Here is a 14,447-nt window from a genome sequence, read left to right as displayed (position 1 = left end):
CAAAAACAGACTGAGAAGTGTCAGTGCCTCTCATAAAATCATCTCTCCACCTGCTCTACAGGACAGGCAAAGTTCAGTAGCAGCTATTACTGGCTATTAAAAAGTACCTCATTACTATTAAAGAGACGAGCTGGACTGACAGCTCAGCGTCACTGGGCAAGTACAGTTGCTGCTTGCCAACCATTACATCACAGACATAAGAAGTCTAAGAAAACTAACAGATAAAAACTTTTGCTGTTGTTCTTTGAAATTAAAAATAACCTCACCCAGCATCTAGCATACGGAATCAAACTCTCCAATGCCTGTACACAGTGGGTAACATTTTTTCATCTGAATACTTCAATTATCCTCTGTGAGGGTACTCACTTCAGTAAGAGCCGTTCAGTGGAAGTATGGGTGGCAGAATCAGACCCTTAGCTTATGTGGAGTTCAGCATCGCTTTACTGTTTACTTTGATTAACTACATCACTACACATTTTCAAGAGGAAATGCAATTTTCGCTAGCAATAACTCAGCAACTTACAGTAAAGGGGTAAAAGCTTTGAGCAGACAATTCTAGGTGCTGGAGATAGTGCAAGTGATAAAATGATGTATAAAATGACATGATAACAAACACTGACCATATCTCTGATTTTTCTTTAGTAGCAGACAATATCATCATTCACACAGCTGTGAGCCATTCAAGAAGGTATTATCCTGTGAGTTCTGACATCAAAAAACTTATCGCTTCCAACCTTACAGTAAAGCAGTTTAGTAGGTAATAAAAATGAGCAAGAAATTTCCAGACTGGTCTGAGTTGACAGCAGAGACCAAATTTCCACAAAGTGGTACAGTTATATATAATTTATATCTCTCTGCACCATCTAATCCTTCTGAGAAGATTAATTCTGGCAGAAGGCATGCCATGGAAAGACCAAATACCTTGCCTTAGGGTCTCCAGTAGACATAGAGAGTTTTTATTTCTTCCAGAGGTTCCTCAGGAATCCTGTTGACAAAGGCCAAAAAAAGATTTTTGTTTTGTCATTTCACAGATTTTCTAGAAGCCCATCTCTGTTCCTAATTAAGATAAAGCCTTTGGTTTTGTTCTGTCCTTATTTTCCAGTAAACTTTAAGCTAGAGGACCTGATTGTCATTTCAGGACAGGCTAATAGCTAATATAGAGAAATAACTCAACAGTCGTGAGTAGTATAGTGAAAAGCATAGCCCATGTACTATGACCAGGTGTCCTGGTTTCGGCTGGAATAGAGTTAATTTTCTTCCTAGTAGCTGGTATAGTGTTGTGTTTTGGATTTAGGATGAGAATAATGTTGATAACACACTGATATTTTAGTTGTTGCTAAGGAGTGTTTACACTAAGTCAAGGACTTAGCTTCTCACACTACGCCACCAGTGAGTAGGCTGGGGTGTACAAGTAGCTGTGAGGAGACACAGCCAGGACAGTTGACCCAAACTGTCCAAAGGGCTATTCCATATCATATGGCATCATGCTCAGTATATAAACTAGGAGGAAGGCTGGCCAGGGGCTGCTGCTCTGGAATTGACTGGGCATCGGTCAGCAGGTGGTGAGCAATTGCATTGTTCATCACTTGTTTTGTATATTCTAATTCTTTTATCATTATTGTTGTTGTTATTTTCCCTTCCTTTTCTGTCCTATTAAACTGTCTTTGTCTCAACCCACGATTTCCCCCCCCCCCCCCTCCCAATTCTCTCCCCCGTCCCAGTGGGGGCAGGGGGAATGAGCGAGCGGCTGCATGGTGTTTAGCTGCCTGCTGGGTTAAACCACAACAGTCCTTTTTGGCACCCAACATGGGGCACGAAGAGTTGAGATAACAACAGATCTGACCAGAGCGTGTTAAAACAAATTTGTTATGAGCATTCATTATATTAGTTTAATAGTCACTGGTCACAATGTTGATTTATTTGCTCTCAGAGTTGTTGTGCTCGTTCTCAGAGTTGCGTTATGTAATACCTTACTTGCTGTATATGTTCCCTGTTGTGCTGTTTATCATCTCTGGGGGCTGGATTAAGGTTATCATTTTGCTGTACTGTGTAACACTGGCTTATGATATGATAAAATTACTGGTCGTGAGACTAGCCTGGTATCTGTACTCAGCGTTGCCATCATCTCCGTACTTCGGGAACCATCTCTCAGAAACTATTAATAATTACACCTTTTACCTTTTCTCCTCGGAGAGCCAATCTATGGGGGAGATACACCTTCCTCCATCTTCCCCTTATCCTCCAGGCTAATTACAATAGCTCTTGAGAATTTTGAATATCCTTGGGATGTTCAAACCAGCATGTTCCTATTGCTATGTCTCCTGAATGTGTTTCAGGTCTTGTTTACGGTTAAACAACTATTTAAGAATACCACCCAGAGATCTTCCCCAAGGCTGGATAGTTATGAGTGGCAGGGTGTGTGGGATAGTATGGGCAAGTGCCTAGGACAGTGGTCACCTCCAGCGTTTTGGAATTTCACCCCTGAACAAGTGCAGAATCCTGAAAAACTAGTAAAATATTTGGAAAAAGTATGCTGTCACCCTGGCGATTCGAGAGAGACACAAATCACTGCAATGTGCTGGGGCCTCACCCATGCCTACCAAGCCCTGTTCAACACTATTCAGTACCCTCAAGGGGAAGAGAAGGTCTCTGGATCTGACGACAAAACGGCAGGCACTGTGGCTACTAAAACCCCGGCGACAGGCACCGCAGTTACTCCAACCCCAGCGACAGGCACTGCAGTTGAACCAAAGAACCAACCAGTGCCGGTATCAGTCGCCCCTATACACAAGGAGAAATACTGGAAGCGGAATTCAGCTCATTTAGTAAGGGATGAAGGATCTTCTTCTAAGAGGGAGCAGAAGGAAGAAGTGGACGAGGCAGACTACTCCAAAGCAGGGCCATCACCAGAACAGCAGGAGGAAGAGAGGTGGCCACTGATCAGGGAGGAGGAAGAGGAAGAATTCTTAAACAAGGTGGTAAACACCTGATCCCTATCCCTGAGTGAGCTGCGAGATATGCGAAAAGACTTCAGCTATCGTCCAGGCGAGTACATTGTCACCTGGCTGCTCCGATGTTGGGATAACAGGGCCAGTGGCCTGGAATTAGAGGGTAAGGAAGCCGAACAGCTGGGATCCCTTTCTAGGGAAGGGGGCATTGACAAAGCGATTGGAAAAGGGGCACAAGTCCTCAGCCTCTGGAGGTGACTCCTGTCAAGCATGAAGGAAAGGTATCCCTTCAAGGAAGATGTTTTATGTCACCCAGGCAAGTGGATCACCATGGAGAGAGGTATCCAGTACCTGAGGGAATTAGCCATGCTGGAGGTGATTTATGATGACCTGGACAACAAGCAGTTATCCAAAGATCCAGATGAAGTCAAGTGCACACGACCCATGTGGCAGAAGTTTGTACAGAGTGCACCATCATCATATGCCAAGTCATTGACAGTAATGACCTGGAAAGATAGAGAGGGACAAACGGTGGATGAATTGGCTGGCCAACTCTGGCAGTATGAAGAAAGACTCTCTTCCTCCCTCGTCTCGGCTATGGAGAAACTGGTGGGATCAGAATTGAACCAGGGTTCAATTCTACCTGTTCACACTGCTGTTATCTCAACATTGCAAGAAGTCAATTAATTAAAAGCTAGCTGTGAGCAGAAAAATCAATACTCAATACTCAAATAAACAATATTCTTGAGTGCTGTGTAAATAGCATCCTTGTGCAAACTGCTGTTCCAGAGGTATCCTTTGTGAACTCAGGCCCAAAATCCCCATCTTTTAAAATGCTCTCTTTTCATTTCACATCAACAAGGGAAATAAATCATGGAAGATATGGTCTGTTTTGGAAGCAGAGCCAAAAAAAACCCCCAAAACACAAGGGCAGGATTCAGCTCTGGACTGTAGACACCTATGTGTAGGTATTGACACATCTGCTAGGTTTCTAAGCTCCTATTTTAATCAGAAGAACTCCAGGTATCTATTTGGTCACTTTGGCATAAACATCTAGTGGTATTTGAAGCACTTATGTCAATCAAGTCTGACCTCCAGCTCCCCTCCCCTTTCCTGTAAGGTGCTGTATTGTATGTGGATATTCTGGATATTTTATGGCATCTGAAAGTGGCACAAGACACCTGCATTCAGGAAACTGAACTGAAATCTTAGTTGACAGGGTTAGTGGCATCTGCTGAGCCAGACCTCCAGGCTCCACTGACCTTCTTGACTAAATCTCCCTTATCTATAATGAAGCTTTAGTCACCCAGGGTAGGCAACACTTGCATAAATACACATCTGCATTTGAGATGCTCTGTGTGCATCTGGACTGGCAGATGGAGGACAGGGCGCAGCATGAGGTGCTTATGTTTGGGCACTTGCATCAAGCCTCCTCAGCATGTCGATATCTGCATGTAGGTGTCTTAATGTAAGAGCTAAGTCCTACCCCAGGTAACTGTAGCTTCCTGAGGCACTTCAGCTGCATACCTAAGCTAATAAATTACTGACTTCATTAAAACCTGTTTTTTCAAGGGTCCATCTGCTTTTCAGTCACCTTTGAGGGGGCAGGTTTTCTGAAAATCTGGTTTTCCATTCTAAAACAGTTTCAACGTTAAGTTCATTATCCCCTTATTGTCCCTCACTGTACAATGGATATGTTTTTATAGTCCTTTGTGCCACCACAGTCTTATTTATCTTTCAAATCTTGAGCTCTAGTGTATCAATTGGCTCTCAATTTGAACTGGACAAATAATGGAAAATTTGGAAAACCCTTCTTTTTTTTATCCATTTAAATTTTTCTTTCTCTCACACACAAGTAGACACACATAACAGCAGAGCACAAAAAAATCAGCTCTAAAACAGCCACACGGACAACGGAAATACAGCTTTCAATATGTCCTTCATACAGCTATAGTGTTCTCAGCTTCCACTTCTTTTAATGAGATCTGTTTGGTCTGGCTTACAATTGCTGAAATACGATCTCTGTCACGGGTACATAACTAGCGCTCTTCACTCATCTGTCTTATCCCTCACTCCATGATTATTTAATATCATGATTCCCTATGAGGAAAGCGTACACAGCATATTCAGACCTCAGTTCAGGGTGGGTTTTTTTCATGACATAGGCTGTATTTCGTGACTTTCACAAAAAGAAGGAAACAATCTTTCTAGCAAAATGTCTTTTCACACAAATAAGAGAGGAGGACAAACTGCAGAAAATTTACTGTGCTAGTTTATTTCTGATACATATGGATGCTTTGACTCTCCTCACTATTGATTTTTTTCTGTACTTTGAAGCTGTTCACAACTGTGAGTGCTAGCAGACATTTTTGGCTTTGCTTTACTCCGAAAACAAAATTCAGTCTTATCCACCACCTGCCCAGCAACTCTGGGCACATCAGAGTCCCATCCCTTGGATGACTGTAGAAAGTACCACTGTTACACTAACCACCTAGGATGCTTCCCTGCCTTAATCTTTTCCTACCTTTTCTGAGAAATAAGTCTGATACAAGCTCAGTTTCTGGTTTCCTCACCGTATTTTTTTATTTTATAAGCATGAGCCCTACTGGGAGCTGGGAGGTGGCGGGTTTCTCACAGAGAGGTGGTGGGTGGGACTGGGAAGTGAAGTATTTTAATTGTAACACTACACCTGCTTTTCTGTAAATGACACTGCCGACCTGTTTCACTGTGAGTAATTTAGGACTTGAGTCACACTCACCCACAGAGATATCTTTTTTCTTGCTGAATTTGGCATTTTAAATGTTCCAGCAAGTTCATCTTTTTCAAGAGAAGGCCACTTGGAGACAGATTTTCTGCTTCAGCTGTTACCCAAAGCAAAAGCTGGTCAGGACCAATCTGTATGATTTTTGTGTGCAGGAATTTTCAGCAGCCATGGGAACAGTCACACGCATAAGGATGACTCATGGGAACAAGAGTTTACCAGGCTGGGCCCAAAGTACATCATTACCTGGCAGTTGCTACCCGCCAGCTGACCCAGTGGTGTACATACAACTCACACAAGAAACTCTGGAAAACATTTGGACTGCTTAGTTAGCACGCCCAGAATCACCATGCGTAGGGAATATTGCATTTTAGATGTCACGCTCCCTATATATAACACGTTTGCCCTTATAATGGAGAAACTCTGATTTTTTTTTATTTTTTAAAATAGCTTTAGGTAATACTTCTGGTCTGCGTGAATAGGCAGGAAGGCTGTAATTTTGTTAAAAACATTATGTAATAACATATCCTTGAGAAATTTGATAAGGCCTGTCTATACCACCATAAACATACTAAGTAAAGCCTTTGAATTAACTTCATTTGAAAGAGCTTGCTAAGAGCTAAGGCACATAACGGGATGGAATTGAATTACAGTGGCCTAATAAATTATCAGCCATTAGCTGAATTTCCTTAATTGCCTGTGGGCATGCTTTTAGTCCACCCTAATTGTGAGGTAATAAACGTCAGTGAAAGAGATTTCAGAAGAACATTCGAAGGCTAAATAACAGTAAGGAGTCTAAATACTTTGTTGGACCAGTGCCCATGTCCTTGAATGATATTAGATAGAGCAACAAGTGATTTTTCAATTCATGTTTATAATGCTATTTGTGATATGTTACTTGAACCACAGGCAACGAGACAAAGGTAGAAAAGCTGAGGGACGTGAGGGGGGAGGAAGAGATACTGATGAGTCTCAAATTAGGCAGCCCTGAAAATCTTTCACAAAACAGGTTTGAAATTGCCAAAACATATTAAAATAAGGGGGGGGGGGGGGGGGGGGGGGGGGGGGGGGGGAGACAGAAGGAAAAAAAAAGCTTGCCAAGATGGAAGGCAGAGGGTTTTCAAAACTATAAAATCTAGAAATCTAGAGTAAATGCCTTTATTGAAGAACTTCTGTGGTGTTTAAGTCCCACTTTGTGTTTACTTGCTGGTATTTTTTAGTTGGCTAGAAATGGGAATATGATTCTGTTTATTTAAATAAGTTTATCTGTTTTAAAATCTATACGGATATTTGTATTGGTCCAGCACATTTCAAAATTACAAAGTTAACATAAATTAAAATTCTGTTAGCAATTAAGTCTTCAGAGTATTTGTGACTAGATAAAATTCTGATTGAATTAATTCCTATGGATCTATAGAGAGCTTGATTATCATTTGGATTTTCATTCACAACTTTTAAACACCGAACATTCCTAATCACTCATGTCCTATCATGTCATGCCTAAAAATACATTTAACAGTACTCAGTAACAACACAACATCTTTGATCTTTACAAACAGTGTTACGACGAGGTGTGACTTTGCAGTAATTTTTTTGTATGAAGAAATGGATTTTGATTCAATGTTATTTTTAACAAGTCCATTTAGCACATCTTAAGAAATAATTCCTTTGCAAGAATCAAAGTGGGGTCTGATTAAGTGTTATTGTTTCTGAAGCTGGGCAAATATTGTAAAATTAAAAATTAACTTCTTATGGTCTTACTCACTTACCTGGATTCTTTCAGACTTTCCAATTCCTACATCTGCTTTCTGTGAGAAACTGTACTGGAAAATTATTAGTTCACATGCTTGGATACTCATGGAAATGTGAATGATAAACATGGACATGCAAATATTCACATAAGAATACGGTATTTATATGTGAAAGGGAATACCATTTGACACAGGTAAAAGAGCTGGTTTGTAGAAGCTATTTAATGAGCCATAAAAGAATTTCAATCATAGTCTTTGCAGCTAGAGTGAACCGTACACATATTACTGAGTCCCAATCACAGCATCACTGCATATGCTACATCAAATATACCTTTTTAAGGAATAAATACTCTTTGGAATAGCAGGACAAGATCTTGAGCTCCTCAGCCAGAGCTTTGCTAAATGAAAATTTGGCTAGTTGGTTACTAACTGACACTCCATTTCTGTGCCTTCATTCACTTGTCTTTTCAGTTCCTCTTTCACATCCATTTCATTTTTCACTACCTGAAGCCTTTGATAATAAAAATATGGAACTTTCTAAATAACCATCGCTTAGCACAGCCATGTTTATGCATGCACTTATACACACACAAATTATACATACATTTGTGCATAGGTACATAGCACCTATATATAGGTATCACTACTAGAACAGCATGCATAAAACAGAAATTGATACTCAGTAGACACAGAACTAAAATACAAATAAATTATAAATGTTCTGTTAAAATTTGGGCCTGTTAAAGGCGACAACAGTATTAAAATGTCTCAGTGTGGAAATTTAATACAGATTTGAATTTACTGCAAGGAAAAGAGACCTTTCTATTAGTGAACTTCATTTTTGTTTGATCTCTTAACCTCTCTACAAAACTATAGTCTCCGTCCATCTGTTACCCCAGTGTTACAGGCCAGTAGGGTGCTATTAAAAATCTCTCTGCTGTGTTTCCCTTTCTTCTGTTCCTCAGCCCATTTCTCTTGCAAAATAAAGGCATTTTAAAATTGAAATTAATTATTTAAATTTCATGTCTTGAAATTTAGGATTTGAAACTGAAGAAGTGTTGAGACTTAAAATTTAGTACTTATATTATATGTAATTTAATTGCTGAGGAATAATGTCCTACAAAGTGTGAAAGAATTATCTTTCATGCATACAAATATCTGTAATCACTACTTGCAATACTTTGAATGCAAAAATCCATGAAGCAGCTGTTCGGCACTAAGATTCTCCTCACCTGAATTCCCTTTGTACAGAATTTTCATTGCAAGGTAAGTTTTTTACTGCTGTTTTTCATACTGATGTTGATGTTAGGTATGGACAGGCAAATGAAGGCCTAACAAAGGGGAACAAGAAAGGAAGGAAGGGGTAGCAGGAGGGAGGGAGCGAATGGAGAGCTGGGGAAGGTGGGAGGGAGAGGAAAAGGGAGAGAGGATGCGAGGGACGACTAAAAGATGGATAAAATCTAACAATATAAAAGGAAGATGATATATTCTGGCACCAACAGTGAGAATTTCTGTAGTGTAATGAAACCAAATACTTAGAAATTACCTAAAAGAAGGTATGGGGTATAATACTCAATCACACAATGTCCAATATGTCTCCAATTTGATGCAAATGTGAAAAGGCAACTGTGGGGCAAACATGTATCGGCTAAAACACATTCACTGTTGATGAGGAAGTAGCCATGTGTTTGAATGGGCTCAGTCCCATGGAACCTTGTTCACCCATGTTCAATGCAGGTAAATTTAAGAGGTGCAGAGAACTCCTAGGATGCTGAGCAGAAACCAGACACTACCTCAAGAGGGAAGAATAAAAGGGCTTTGCTCATTCAGTATAGTAGAAGAAGACTGAGAGGGGATATGACCATAAACATATCACGAAGGGACAGATGCCAATGGGTGAAAGAACTGCAGAAGCTCAAAAATGATGTCAGCATAAAAATAAACAAGTGTAAACTGAGTATGGTATATACTTAAGCTGTAAATCACAAGGTTGTGTGATGTGGAGTTTGCAATAGCAAGACAGTGGATGCATGGCCCCAAGGGGTCTGGTGTGAATGCTAGGTTCCTAACTGAGTTTTATTTTTAGGAATTTGCCCACAGCTACTGAAAGTTTTACTCCTGGGACAGGCAGTCACCACATCGCAGTTAAACGAAGCTGTCATGGTGAGTTACAGAGAAAAAGGTAGCATGTCAATTAAGCATAATGATGTGGCAATTAGCTTCTGATTTCAACTTTCTAAATATGTGCCACAGAATAACTAAATGAATGCAAGAAATTTAATCTCTTCATCGTCTATTAAAAAATGGGGTACGTGAAGAAATGAAAAATGTTTGACTACTCAGAAAATCTATTTGTCTTCTTTGTTCAGCATCTCCTTCTATTGATCACTATCAGTGCTGACAAATAGCTTGAAGCTGTGATCCTGAATTGATATTTAATTAAAATTAAGATCTATTCTAATTGTATGGTAAACACATCAGAGTTCTGTATGTAAATAATGTCAACAGATGAAGGATAAAAGAAGAATTTTAAATAAGTGTTAGAAAGTTTGCAAAGGGGCTAGGGAGCAAATCATGCAGAGAAAAGCAATAATTAAATTCTGTCTCCAATTTATTTTTACACTGGATGCCACTTTTACTACACTGAAGTTTAAAGACTGTTTTCTTATTTGCCTTGCCAGAATGAATAAATTACATGAACGATATGGGGTTTAGAGGGGGGTTAAATCACAAAAGTAATGTTTTCTTCATCAAAGTGTGAAACCTATTTGTGGTATGAGTAGAGCATGTGTCTTAATGACATTGAAACTTACAAAATGAAATTACTGAATTGCCTTATAGAGAATGGCGTTTTTCAGAGAACATTTCGTCTCTCACTCCTGGTCAGCAACTTTCTGTCACTGTGCCCTTTCTCCAAAATCATATATATCATTAATGGGGAGCACTGAACTGTTCTGCTGACTACCCAGAGGACTCATTCAGTTATACTTTATCAGGTCCTCTACAGACAGATAGGAACAGCCTCATGTTCACAGGCCCTGGTTCTCAGGGCCTCAACCACCCTGATAGCTGCTGGAGGGACACCACAGCTGGACACAAGCAATCCAGGAGGTTCCTGGAGTGCATTGATGATAACTTCCTCCTCCAAGTGAGAAGAGGAGTCAATGAGAAGAGGTGCTCTGCTGGACCTCATGCTCACAAACAATGAGGGGCTCATTGGGGATGTGAAGGTCAAAGGTAGCCTTGGCTGCAGTGACCATGTGATGGTGGAGTTCAGGATCCTGAAGGCAGGGAGGAGGGTGAAAAGCAAGCTCACAACTCTGGACTTCAGGAGAGCAGACTTTGGCCTCTTCAAAAGCAAAAAGGAAGCATACAGCGGGTGGAAGCAAGGATGGGTAACCTGGAAGGAATACAGAAACATTGTCTGAGCATCCAGGGACAAAGTTAGGAAAACTAAAGTCCAAGTAGAACTGAATCTGGGCAGGGATGTCAAAGACAAGAAGGGCTTCTCTAACCACATAGGTGACCAAAGGAACACTAGGGAAAGTGTGGGCCCTTTGTTCAACAAGATGGGGGACCTGGTTACACAGGACACGGAGAAGGCTGAGGTAGTGAATGTCGCCTTTGCCTCAGTCTTTACTGGCAAGACCAGCTGTCAGGAATCCCAGAAACCAGGGGGAAAGGCTGGAACAAGGAAGAGGTACCCTTGGTGGAAGAGGATCAGGTCAGGGAATACTTAAGCAAACTGAACATATGCAAGTCCATGGGCCCTGATGGGACACACCCACAAGTGCTGAGGGAGCTGGCTGATGTCATTGCAAGGCCACTCTTGATAATCTTTGATTGATCATGGAGACTGGGAGAAGTGCCCAAAGACTAGAGGAAAGCAAATGTCACCTTCATCTTCAAGAAGGGCAAGAAGGAGGACCCAGGGAACTACAGGCCAGTCAGCCTCACCTGGATTCCTGGGAAGGTTATGGAGCAGCTAATCCTGGAAACCATTTCCAGGCACATTAAGGACAGGAAAATCATCAGGAGTAGTCAGCATGGATTCACCAAAGGGAAATCATGCTTGACCAACCTGATAAGCTTCTATGATGAAATAACTGGTAGATGAGGGGAGAGCAGTGGATATTGTCCACCTGGACTTCACCAGTCCAGTGTCTTCACTGTCTCCCAGGCCTTTGACATTGTCTCCCATAAGATCCTCATAGAGAAGCTGATGAAGTATGGGCTGAATAAGCAGACAGTGAGGTGGGTTGAAAACTGGCTGAATGGCCAGGCCCAGAGGGTGGTGGTGAGTGGCACGAAGTCTAGTTGGAGGCCAGTGACTAGTGGTGTACCCCAGAGGTCAGTACTGGGTCCGATCATGTTCAACATCTTCATTAATGATCTGGATGATGGTGCAGAGTGCACCCTCAGCAAGGGTACAAACTGGGAGGAGCCGCTGATACACCAGAGGGTTGTGCTACCATCCAGAGGGACCTCGACAGGCTGGAGAAATGGCCTGACAGGAACCTTATGCAGTTCAACAAGGAGACATGCTAAGTCCTGTGCCTGGGGAGGAACAACCCCATGCACCAGTACATGCTGGGGGCCACCCAGCTGGAAAGCAGCATGGCAGAAAAGAACCTGGGGGTCCTGGTGGACACCAGGTTGAACATGAGCCAGCAATGTGCCCTTGCTGCAAAGAAGGGAAATGGTATCCTGGGCTGCATTAAGACAAAGTATTGCCATCAGGTGGAGGGAGGTGATCCTTCCCTCTACTCAGCGCTGGTGAGGCCACACCTGGAGTAGTGTCCAGCTCTGGACTCCTCAATGCAAGAGACACATGGCCATACTAGTGAGGAGAGTCCAACACAGGGCCACAAAGATGATGAAGGGACTGGAGCATCTCACATATGAGGAAAGGCTGAGAGAGATGGGACTGTTTAGCCTGGAGATAAGAAGGCTCAGGGGGGATCTCATCCATGTGTACAAATACCTGATGGGAGGGAATGAAGAAGACAGAGCCAGACTTTTCTCAGTGGTGCCCAGTGACAGGACCAGAGGCAACGGGCACAAAGTGAAACACAGGAGGTTCCTCCTGAATATCAGGAAACACTTTTTCACTGTGAGAGTGACTGAGCACTGGCACAGGTTGCCCAGGGAGGTTGTGGAGTCTCCATCCTTGGAGATATTCAAAAGCTGTCTGGACATTGTCCTGGGCAACAGGTGCTAGGTGGTCCTGCTTGGGCAGGGGGGTTGGACCAGATGACCTGCAGACCTGTTTTTTCTCTACTGATACAAGCAATACCTGTAATGTCTTCAAAGATTTTGGTTTTGGCAGTACCTGTTTGAACAAATAGTTTATGAACAGTTCCCATATGTGAGTGAAGAAAAAAAATGCTCAGAAGTAGAGTGTGTGCACACACTCACCACAGCTTTTACTCGTTGTGTCATTATTTGGGGAGGAGGTTGAGGAGAAAAAATATCAGTTTGAAGAATATGATCTCTATAATTATATGGTCTGTGTGTCAGAAAGAAGATTTTCCTCCCCTCAGCTGGGATTCTAGGATTCAAATTATATTCAGTAGGAAGCCTTCACTGTTTTTACTGGCACTGAAAAAGCAATTGAGAAAAATATGTGTTCATTAAATCCCAGTTCTTAAATAATATTCATTTTCCTAAGTGGTTTTAAGTGATTTTTTAATTTTTATTTTAAGACTTCATATTTACATACTACTTTCTGATGTAAATTTTACTTAAAAATGACAACTCTTTGAAATGCAGTCATCCTTAAATAGAATTCTCTTTTCTTTTTCTTTCTTATCATAATTGTGCTTAACCATATTGTAATTGCATTAACTGCTCTGTCGTGTTTACCTTTGCAAGGACAAAACCATCAAAGGTAATCATGTCCATAGTAGCATGCAATGCCAGCATGTTACTAACCTGTGAATTATTTCTCCTACTGTGGGATATTCAAATAGATCTGACTTCAGCCCAGTAACCTCGGTTAATGTCTGTGGGATTTACTTTTCCACTCTGTGTCTGGAAGCAGAGAAATGAGATTGCATGGGCTAAACAGTAAGGTGTGAAAGCTCCACTGACTTCAATGGTAGTTTAAAAAAGAGGAAGGTATCGGTCTAAATTCCAGGATGAAAATGTTCTAGCACCAAAAGCCTTGGTAAGGTAGCACAGAAATGGTTAAATTACCATGGAATACCACAGTGAGCTAAACCATGCGAAGTAAATGGACGCTCGAGTGAAAGAAGCTTATTTTTCTGTGTTTTACCCCAGTCAGAGACATGCAAAGAGTAAGAGAAGAGTCAAGTAGTGTGCCTTAGGTGAAACACATTCAGCTGAATAGCTGGCTTATATCTCAGCCTTAGGGAATGGTTCCTTCATATAAAAATTAGGTTTTGGGGTGCATCTTCAGGGATGCGTATGTGTGTGCATGCATCTGTGCTCACCCACATCCCTGCATGGTCAGACTGTCTCTCATTAGCAACCTGCTTGATGATTTAGTAATCACTAATATAACAACACCAGCAGAAGTTAAGCTCTTTTTTTTCTTTGTTTCTTTTTTTTCAAATGTCAAACTAGGCTTGTCCTCAGCTGTGCAGTAAAAGCTTGGCTGGGTTGCTACTTTCATATGCATTCATTTACCTTTCCTTCCTAATGATAAATATACAGCACAGCCAATTTGTCTCATATACTTTTTTGCCTTCATTTCTTTACCCAAAATATATTTTGTCTCATCTATTGAAGAGTGTAATTATATTTCACTCACTTAAGGAAAGTCCTTGGTAATTCACTGTTGCCTGAGGCTCTCTGAGTTATGCCTCTTTCACTTTCGTGACAAAAACATAATAACAGTGCTTCAGGGGTAATATTTTCAGTGGCAAGATGTACCTGGAAAACCATACAGTGCTAAAAAAATAGAAGGATCTTCTCGTAGCTTGGCTTTCCTTCCTGAAATTTTGATCATTCCCGTGATATTCC

The sequence above is a fragment of the Gymnogyps californianus genome, chromosome 1 (genome assembly GCF_018139145.2).
Source record: "Gymnogyps californianus isolate 813 chromosome 1, ASM1813914v2, whole genome shotgun sequence".
Classification (NCBI taxonomy): Eukaryota; Metazoa; Chordata; class Aves; order Accipitriformes; family Cathartidae; genus Gymnogyps; species Gymnogyps californianus.
This window is presented reverse-complemented; position numbering follows the sequence as displayed.